This window comes from Agelaius phoeniceus, chromosome 5 (genome assembly GCF_051311805.1).
Source record: "Agelaius phoeniceus isolate bAgePho1 chromosome 5, bAgePho1.hap1, whole genome shotgun sequence".
NCBI classification, from domain to species: Eukaryota; Metazoa; Chordata; class Aves; order Passeriformes; family Icteridae; genus Agelaius; species Agelaius phoeniceus.
This window is the reverse complement of record NC_135269.1, coordinates 8,267,078-8,277,912: the sequence shown is the minus strand read 5'-3', so window position 1 is coordinate 8,277,912 and position 10,835 is coordinate 8,267,078. Positions and strand designations below refer to the sequence as shown.

At 40.1% G+C, this 10,835-nt stretch overlaps 1 long non-coding RNA gene across 1 annotated transcript; it reads left to right on the top strand.

The window, feature by feature from the left end:
- Positions 1-24: 24 nt before the first annotated feature.
- Positions 25-1,077, top strand: LOC129120021 (uncharacterized). The gene is made up of 2 exons (XR_008534170.2): positions 25-674; positions 961-1,077. It is a non-coding gene; the product is annotated as an uncharacterized LOC129120021 (long non-coding RNA).
- Positions 1,078-10,835: the final 9,758 nt, after the last annotated feature.

Sequence of the window (10,835 nt, the reverse complement as noted above, 5' to 3'; positions counted from 1 at the left end):
TAGCGCCGGCAGAGCGGTGCACGCTGGGAAGTGTAGTCTTGTTTGGCCCCGTCGCTATTGGCCACCGCCCTGACGGGGACGGAGAAAACTACAACTCCCAGCACACCCAGCAGAGGAGTGGTGCGGCAATTGGTCCTCGTCTCGCCGATTGGGCGAACTACATTTCCCAGGAGGCTCCGGGCGCTCCCCCGCCTCATCGAAACTGAATTTGTTGTTTTGTTGGTGTTTTTTGCTTTTGTTTGTTTGCTTATTTGTTTGTTTGTTTGTTTGTGTTTTCTCTGTCGCTCACACCATTCCACGGCTGTTCTGCTGCAACCGCAATGGCTCCGGAAGGATGACCAGGGGCTGGTGGGGCCAGGGCTGCCGGCTCCCACCCTAGCACGGGCTAGATGAAAAAAATCCAAACCAATAACACAACAAATTTAAGTTTTCTGCTGTTTTTTGCCTTGCTTTGCCCTAAGAGTTCCTGAAGACACAGCCGAATTTTCCAGGCCACCTGGACACCACTGAGCTCCCCCAAGCGTGGAGCAGCAGTCGTGTAAATCCTGGAGAATACCCAGTTGCCCCCATTTCCATGTAGGCACAGGGCTCTTGTGGAATGCCTGAGGTAAATCCAGGCCATCCTCCTGTGTCTGTGCCTCCAAATGAGCCCTGTGCTCGCTGGAAGGACACAGGTATGTGAAAAACGCCAATCACTTGTTTTTAAAATTTTAAAAGTTTAATAGTAATAAAATGGTTATAAAAATAGTAGTACAATTAGAGTAATAATAATTTGGACCATTTGAATTAGGACAATATGAGACAATAGAGACAAAGAGTTACGGATGTCCGGGTATCTTTTTCTGGGTAGCATAAGCCCGAAAAAGGACACACGTTAACAGAGGATTAACCCTTAAAAACAATAGCCTGTTACATATTCATACACTTCATACATGAGGCATAAATTCTATTCAAACACAGGATTCTGTCTGGTCATCGTCAACTTCTTCCTCCTAATCCCAATAGTGTCGTCCTACCCGAGGCAGGAAGTTGTTAGTTTCTCCTGATAATGGAGCAATAATTTCTCTTTCTCTGAAAGATTTAGGTATCCTGTGGCTGCTACCTCAGTGTGAGTCCTTTCTTTAGAAAAAAAAAGTATCCTACCCAGCATAGTTTCTATTTCAACATTTTGTTATAACCTAAAACTATATTTAACACACTATTTAAGAAAATTAATACAGCATTACTTTCTAACACAACACATATAATATTCATTTTAATATTTGTGAAAAGCCAATCATAAAATATGCATTTTTCATAGGTACCCCAGGACACAGTGCTCTTAAGCACGGCCCACGTTTCAAGCTGGCGGTGAAACCTGAAGTTTGGCGTGTTTCATGTTGCTGCATGTTTCTTTTTATTCATGCAAGAGTTTCCCATGACTTAATCTCTTTTACATGCAATTATTAGGGCTGAAGGCTTTGTCATGGGATTTTCCCCCTGAATCACAGACCTTCCTCTTGGAGGGATATGCTTGCTAGATGGCAGAGACAAAGCACTTTCTGAAGCTTTTTTTTTTTTTTCCTCTATAAGCTTATATGTTGTCAAAGACAAGGCAGTTTGCACACTGCTTCCTATTTGCTTGTCCAAACACAATGAATCAGTTCTGGCAACTCTCCTTTGAAATAATAGTAGTAAAAAAAGCAGGGATGATCAATGTGTCAAACATCAGCTAATAAAGTGGAAGGAATGGCTTGCTATGAGCTTGTCTCCTGTGATCCCACCCCCATCTTTACCTTCAAATTCTTCCAGAGGGTGGTGAGGCCCTCCTCCTGCCTTTGGCACTATCCTCGGGCCATAAAGCTGGCTTTAAAAGCCAGCTGGGGGTTTCCCCGGTGAAGGGAAATATTGAGTGGCAAAGAGCCAACATAGCTCACTTAGGCAACTCTCTGTTGCAACATGAGTGGAGGAAGAAGATTAGACAGAGACCTGGTGCTGATTCAGAAAGGCCAGAATCCTTTTAACCTGCAAATTAAAGTTATAGCTGCATCTTTCCTTCCCACTCGATTGCCCCACACTACCCATCCTGCTTTATGTCACGTAAGAAGCAGAGCTCCCAGCTTCTGACCAGGACAAAGCACAAGTTCCCTGCCTCAGCACTTAAGAGCTTCTGTATGTTAGCAGGGAACAACTCAAACTAAGCATTGCATTCTGCTTTTCCACTCTGGCTTTGCTGTCCTCCTGGGTGAATTCGGACTTGTGAGTTGAGTGGGAGTCTGTCAGAAAGAACAATTGTGAATGGAACTGGGTATTATTTATATATATATATATGCACAGAGAGAGGATAAGATTATGACATTTTAAACTGATTTTAACTGTTTAAACATTTAAACCATAGTGATGTACACCAAGGAAATCCTACCTTGTGTTACATTTGCTGTCACAAATTGTTTTGTGCAATAACTATTGGCAGGTCCCGGATGGAATTAGTAATATTTTTTAAAAGAAGGGTTGTGCTTCTGAGATCCAGAGAGACTTTGAGGAAGCTAAATAAATTGAGTTCAGCAATCAGGCAATAGCTTAAAAATCATTGCTTATGTCAGTGTGACTAAAAAAAGAGATATAACTCACAGGGTGGTTTTGCACCGTGTGCTCGTATTTCAACACATCCCGACAGGGCGTTTATTCTCCCCAGATCTGTAAATGTGTTAATTCAGGCAATTCAAAATCTGTTCCTCTGAAATCCTGCCTGAAATAAAAATAAATCTTGCAATCTTTTGGTATCAAGCATTTTGCTGAAATTGCTCCACTGTAGATTTGTGGAGTCTTTAGAGATTCAGAGCTTTTGAGATGAGCTCATTTATGGATGCACAGGCAAAGATAAAGCTAAGATATTCTCTTGTTTGTTTTCCAAATGTACTGAGATGTCAATTGCTTTAATAGAGATGCTAACTCATTTGCCATGGGGCAACGACAGTGCAAGAACAGCCTGTCTTTCAATCCCTTGGGGTTTGGGGTTTTTTTTTTTTGGAACTGATAGAGAAATTGCACTTTTCTTCATCCTTTACTATGATACCCAAGAAATGTTTCTGGAAATAGAAGAAATTCTATCTTTCAATTTGTAGACTCTGTTCACACTGAGAGAGAGAACACCTTTAACTTGTCATTTAAACCCACCAGTTAAAGTATTTGTCACTGAGGAGTGACCCAAAAAAGTTTATTTACCTAATATTCTATATCTTATTGTTGTTTATATAACTAGGATATATACCAGTTTGTTGTTGGTTTGTTGTTTTTTTCTTACATTAGAGAAATCAGCTATATATGCTAAAGACCTGGAAGACCTGGTAAACACATGAACAGCACATGATCACAAATTCAGTGATTGATCACCTCATTGGTATGATTAAAAAAAAATTAAAACAAACGTTCTTTGAAAGATGGTTTTTAAAACCTAATTCAGTGCTTGAACAAAGCACAGCACATTGGAAGCCTGATCTGCAACTGCTTCCTATACACTGTATAATTAAATGTTGATAAGGGGGTTACTCTCATATTTGCTTAATTCTTCTTTGTGGCAAGATGAGCACCTTCTGTGGTTGCAAATGTGTAAATTCACATCTACAAGGGGAGTTCTTTCTGTTCAGCTATTGCAAATGTACTTCTCAACTAAAATGGACTGGAAGTAAGATAATTTGGAATAATCAGCTCTTGTCCTGTGCATACACACAGGCAGGAAAGTTACTGCTTTATCTACCCAGACTAACTTTACTACATAAGCAAAATCTTGAGATGGTGCTCATGATGCTTTTATATTGCTGAAGAGTATCTGTAAATTAAAATATTGCATGAAAATGTTTATGCTGCAGTTGGAAAGGAGCTGCTTCATATTTTCTAGCTTGTGGAAGGGAGAAAAAGAAGTTAGATGATCCTATACTTCACACTTATGATCAGAGGGGAAAACTAGAAGTGGTTCAAAAAGTCATTTGATTGACATGGATTTCATACAAAATTTAAACTACATATAAGAAACGGAGAGCCAAGGATCAAGACAAACAAATCACTGATTAAGAAGATGACAAAGAGTGGGTTGAAGTTCAGTGAGGTGTGCAAGTGAGGAAAATTTTACCTTGTTCTGAAGCAACAAACAAACAGAACAGCAAAATGTGCCATGTTCAGGAATGTGAGAGCCATGTTGTATCTGGCACTTGAACAACAGAGAATTATTGCTGCTGATATGGTAATTGCAGAGGTACAGAAAAAAAAGTGGGTGGATCATGTGAAATTCATGAAATACTTGAGGTGAACTTACAGCAGGATTAGTCTTTTAATTGTGTACATTGATCTCTATGCACAACTGGTTTACTAAAAAGGCATATTGTTCATTCTCAAGAGGTTTACAAATCCACTTCAGCTCAGTGTCTCTTTTTTTTGGGTTCTTAAAATATTTTGCAACATGCTACTCCCCTTTGGCCTACGCAAACAAATATGTCTGCATATGCAAACCTACTAGAGCCACTCAAAACTGCTGTCAGTAGCTGGCTTTTCTGGTAAGAGCATTTTTGGTTGCTTTCCACAAGACAGAAAATCATTTTAAACACTTTTGTCCAGCCCCAGATTCTGTGGCATAGGCTGTGCTCACATTCAAAAGATTTACTAATCTAAGTCTGATACTGTTGCCTTGTCCAAGGGCATAAACAAGGTTTCTGTACAGCCTGAGAAAAAAACTGAAGGACTTGTATGGCAAGCTGGATCTCTGCACTGTAACTGGGTCAGAGGACTTCCACAATGACCTTGACTACTGTCAGAAATGCCATTGTCCCTTATGTGAAGGGTTGGGGCATCATATACAGCACTTTGCCCTGGTCTGCGCTGCTCACTCCATTTCATTCAGCATCATACCTACTAATTTCTGGTTTGCAACTGTGTTTAAGTGTGTTGGATTTCCTGTGTTGCTGTAGCTGCCCATGAGCCTTGTATTTGTGTTTAATGAGGTTTGTATTTAATGAGACTGCTCATGTGAACAGCAGTTACAGCATCAAATCTGCACTGCAAAAAGTGTTGCATTAATTTGTAATAAATGTAAATGAAGGATACACTCCTGGATAACACACACTAATTCACAGGGAATTTCACTGCAACAGGGAAAATATGCAGCAGGTACCTGGGAGGTGACAGGCTGCCTGCCTCACCCATCTATATCCATGCAGGGGAAATAAAAGTGGGTTGTTTCAGAAATACACTGCAAAAAGCAGTGTTACCCCTTAGCCTGTTGTCAGCTCCCTTCTTCATGGCTCCCAAAATGTTCCTGTCATGTCCCAGCATTCCCATTCCACCAATATCTCCTGAAAAAAAATCCACCAGCTTTTCCCTTCCTTTGGAGAGAGCTGAGGTTGTTCAGCCTGGAGAAGAGAAGTCTCCAGGTAGTTGAAAGGGGAAGAACAATAACAAGTAACACTTTTTTTAACATGACTGGGGCTACCACAGTTTGAGTCACATGGGTAGGTTGGTTTTAGAGAATGTTACTTTTAAGCATGTATTTCAAAAAATAGGCTGATAAAATTTTGCATTTTACTTCACTGAGCTTGCAAAAATTTGCCTCTCAGGTGGGCCAGGTACAACCCACTAAAAAAGTGAAGATACTCTTGAATTTCTTTTTCTACTTTTACGTAATCTGATGCTTTGTCAGATTCCTTGAAAAGTACTACTGACACTTAAACAATGAATGTAAATACCCCTATGCCTCTCTCTTGGAAATCCAAAGCAAATTGGAATGGCTTCTCAGGTATTTGGAGTAATTTAGGTTACAACTAAAATGAGAGACTTAGAAGTTCTGTTAAACTCCTCAGTCAGGCATATGCTTCTAACTCTGCTCACTTTGATCTTGGCACCACTGGAAGAAATGGCATTTAAATTTGCAAGTCGGACTGCTGATAGTTCTCAAACTATCATATCAAAAATCTAACAACCAAGAAGATTGATTACAAATGCACATAAATATCTAATTTTCTCATTCACACGCACATATTGGACACAAAACAATTGTAAGCTCCATACTATCTCTGACTTGAAAACATAATTGATTTGTGGCAACTGTTTGAAGATTTGAAGGATTAGTTGAAATTATAAGATCAAAATTAGAAAATACTTTCTAGTTTGCAAAAAGCATTTCAGTACAAGATCAGGGCAGGGGTGGGGTGGGTGTGTATTTGTTTCCCCTACATCTAAAAGGGCCATAATAAAAAACCACACACTGAATTCTTATTCTTTCTTTTGAATTTTACCAGACTGCTAAACAAATGTCAGACAAGACTGATCCAAGGGAAGAAGGAAACAGACTCTGTGAAACAGAAGCACTGAAATCAAGGTATCTGGTTTTTAAGCAAGTGGTCTGTTTTGGACTTCTACTTCATGAATTCCTGTTAGAATTTGTGACTGGGGACTGTATTGTCTCTTCAGAACTGGAAACTAAGACTAGAGTTTTAGAAACTATACAAAATATGATGTATGATGTATGGTCTGGTGTTACAAACCACTCCTGGTCAGGCTGTGCAGGGTGGTTCTGTCTGTGCCCCTTTCCTGCACTGTGTCCAGCAGTTCTGCTGTCACACCCAGGAGCAGTGGACATTAAAGCGTTACCAATTTCTGAGAGGCTCCCCCTCCCCATGAGAGACCATTCCTGGCTTTTATCTACTGGAACATATCTCTACAAAAATGCTAAATGATGCTCTGAGGTAATTCAGGGGTGGTAAACCTAGAGCAAGCAGAGCTTTCATCCTCTCCAGGATCCCTTGAGATCCACAGCTATGTGTTCACAGACAGAACATTCTGGAGTTTTCTCCAAGTATTTCCCACAATTGTAAGGCCCAGGTTAAGCTGCAGGAGAAAGCCTGACATACATGTGTAGTGCTGATGCCCATGTTAGGTGCTGCTTGGTTTCAAAGGCATTTCCAGGAGCTGATTTAAAACATTTACATCACTGTGCTGCTCAAATCACTGAAACTTAGAGGTAAGGAGCTAATTATAGATGCTGTGAGCAGACCCACTGGTAGTCACTTCATAGAACTGAATGATGTCATGCCACAGAATAGCTTTGCAATCAGTTCAACAGGTGTTTCACAAAAAGAAATGCAGGTGGGGGATTTGCATGGGTGTTTGTTACAGATATTTATTGGTTTTTACCATCTCCAGTTCTTCACACAAATGAGCTATTTATTAACTAACTGTTACGGTGCCAGGTATAAACATTAACCAAGGAAGTGATGAATTTATACAGAGCTTGACAGCTGCTTGCTAAATGTTCACTTTGATTGCATATACAGAGGCTTTAGCTCTCTTGTGACTTGTCTTATGGAAAGAAGCATCAGCTTCAGAGCACTGTAAACTTCCTTCAGTGCCATCACTCCCTTCCCACTACCTCTGCCTTTGTTAACATCCTTTAAATGTCTAGCTGTGTCAGGGAGACAAGACCTTATTGCTGAATCTGTATTGAGACTGCTGTGGAAAATTTTCCCTTGACAGTGTCAGAAATGTTATTCAGAGTTGCTCAGATAGCTACAGCATTCATAAATGGAATACAACTCACCCTTTTCCCCCTTTAATGTGTTCAGCAGACATGTGGCAACCCAACTGCTGGGAAATTCCTAAATATTTATATCCTTTAAGTCTCCAATGATATGAACAAGTAATAGGAAATGTCATACACTGGGTGTATGAGCAATATCCCCATTAATCAATCATCCAAAATAAACTGGATTATTTTGTCTCTTTGTACTATATTGTGTACTGAAAGATTCTTATTTGCTCTGCTCCATGAGGAGCTTTATGGGCAGAATCTCCTCTTCCACACAGCTTTGGCCAGGAAAAAGAGGGACTCACAAATGTTGAATACCACCAAGATGCAATTGCCTGCCTTCTAGTGCCAGCATTTGACTCCCACTTAGACATAATTTTTAACTGAGTGTAGAAGCTGTGAGGCAGCACAGATCCACACCTGATAAATGAGATCTTAAATTGCTCTAAACCTGATTAGACCCAGCATGTTTCAGAGACAACTGGGATTTTCAAAATGAAGCCCAAACAAAAATTATTTTTTAATTCCTAGTTTCAAGAACGAATGGTTGATTCACAACTTAGGTTGGTGACTGATGTCCTACACATCAATTCAAGGAGTGAAACTGGAATTTCTGAGTTACACTGGAAGTCCCATCTGCCTCAATTCCTGATGATTTTCATCAGTTTTGGCAGCAGATTACGACTTTTAATGGATGTGTCACAGGGCATCCTGTGAGACAGGAACTCACAGGGAATCCCAGAAAAGTGCTGCTGTGTACATTCCTGGAACAACTCCCTGTGAATACAGAAAACTCTCAGCAAAGAACACATAGTGCCAGACAGGTTGCCCTCACTATCAGTGTGGTACAGATTCTCACCAGGCAGACACAATCTTTGCACGCAAGTACCCTGAGGCAAATTTATCTGCAACACATATGTCTGGTGGGCACTGTGGGGTAATCATGCATGATCTGTCCAGCACCTCTCTGGTCCAAATCCCTGGTGTCAGACAATGTACAGTGTGGTTTGCCATCCTCTCTGAACACAATGTGCATTCTATAGCTGTGTTCCCATCAAAATACATGGACGTGCCATTAGGAAGCACATACCTGCTGAAAAGTCTGATTGAAAGACAAGAATCTCAAACTACTTGAGCATACCTGTGTAAACCACTGAAAAAAAACAACAAGTGCCTTATGGATTGCAGAAAAGACAGATGTCCCTGATTCTGTCGTGCTGGCAGTCTGCAAAAATAAATGAAAAAAATTATTAAAGTTAAAAATTATTAAAAAACTATAAAGCTCCTTGACATAACAAATCATTCATAAACAATCCAGATGGCTTTGTTTCTTAGTCTTTGTATGTTTTGGCTTATACATTTCACAATCTGGCTGCACAACTGAGAAGAAACTAATACAATACAGCCCTTTTGCATCACTCTAGAAATGTTGAGAAACATTTAACTGGAAGTAAATATACCCTGTGCAGCTACACTGTCCACTTATGAACAGCCATGGAGAGTGAGGTATGTAATTCAGAATAAGACTCTGGGTTTTTTTGAAGATATATTCGCCTTTCCATTTGTTACTAAGGACTTTGGTAGTGTTGTTGTTGTTGAAGGATTTTAAACTTCATTCCTTAAATTACTTATATATGGCCTTGACTCATTTTAGTTCTGGGCCTTTTTTCACACCTATACGAATGTAAAAAGTCCTCCCTGTGGATGTAAATGTGATTTGCTACCATAAAAGTATCCAATTGCTAAGCACAACAACAACTTTTATCTGTCCTCTAAAATCTACAAGCCTTACTGCATCACAGGCATGCCTCAGAGAGGCAGAGACAGGATCTGAGTATGTTTTTAACACCCACTGAGATGAATCAGTTAAAATACATTGTGTATTATTGTATGGTTATTGCAGTCTCTTTAACATAAAGTTAAGCTTGCTTGTAAACTTTAATTGTGTACATGTTACTTTAGTAATTTTTACAGCATAAATTCATCTTCAATAACATACTTTAGAATATTTGGTTTAGCAATAATAAGATTAACCTTACAGCATCTATATTTGAAAAGAACTGACTTCCTCTTGAAATCCCTTTGCTCACAACAATTTAAACACAGAAATTCCTATACTGAAATTTCATAATAGTGACAGGACTCTCCTGATGTTTGACAGATAAAGTTTCAGCCAGGGACACTGATGAACTAAGATTTCTCAATGTAAAATAATAAATAATAATAAATAATAAATAAAAGAGACAGGAATCATGAGTGCCCCCTCTAACAAATCAGGTTGGAAGGGGCCTCTGGAGGCCAGCTGGTCTAACTCCCTGTTCCCAGCAGAGCCAAGCTAACATTCAGTCCAGCTCCAAAGTTAGACCAGGTGGCTGAGGACCCTGTCTGTTCCAGCACTAACTATCTCCAAGGAGGGGGAAGCCTCTCTAGGCACCTGTTGCAGTGTTTGACCACGCTCATTCTAAAGAGCTTTTCTCTATTGTCAGACAACAGATGTCAACTGAATGACTGACAAAAAGAGTAACTCACTCTAATTCTGCTGGATTGGCAAGAAGGACTGGCTCATGTTGCATTATAACAGTGCCAGATCCACAGCAAGGGAAGGGTCAGGACCACACAGTAAGAAGCTGAGGGCAGGAAACTGTGAGGCAGAACATCACCTGATGTTGGTGGGGCTCAGCCAAGGCACCTTCCCAAGCTCTCTACACCCATGCCACTGACAGATGTTGGTTCACTCTTTCCCTACCACTTGCTGGGCAGCCTTGCTCCTATTTTGCCATCTCCTCTCCTGTGGCTGAAGCCTTTGCTCACATGCTGTTAACCAAAGGGGGACCTTGCTCTTTTTTCAGCTTTCAGCATTAGTGCAACTGCAGCCTGCTGTCCTGCTGGCATTAGATGGTAAGAAGGTATTTTCAATGAATCATCAGTTATAATAGCCATTTTTCTTAAACTGTGGCTGACATCATTTAATTGTAGGTCCTACTACAAAATAACAGATGAATAAACATATAATTTCTGCAACTTAGTAATTAGACAGGCTCTCCTAACAGGGGCTTCTTTTTCCTTTTATATTCTGGAACTCAAGTTGCATCCACCATTTTCCCACAAATGTCTCCACTGACTGGCTCACAAAAGACTGTGTCCTCATATGTTCCTGTCTAGGAAGTTCTACTGAGCTTTCACAGCTGCTGAGAAAAAATGTCTTGGAAAGTCACGTCCTCTACTTGAAATTCCCCCTCTTAAAAAACCTTCTGCCCTATTTGATTTTATAATATCCCATTCA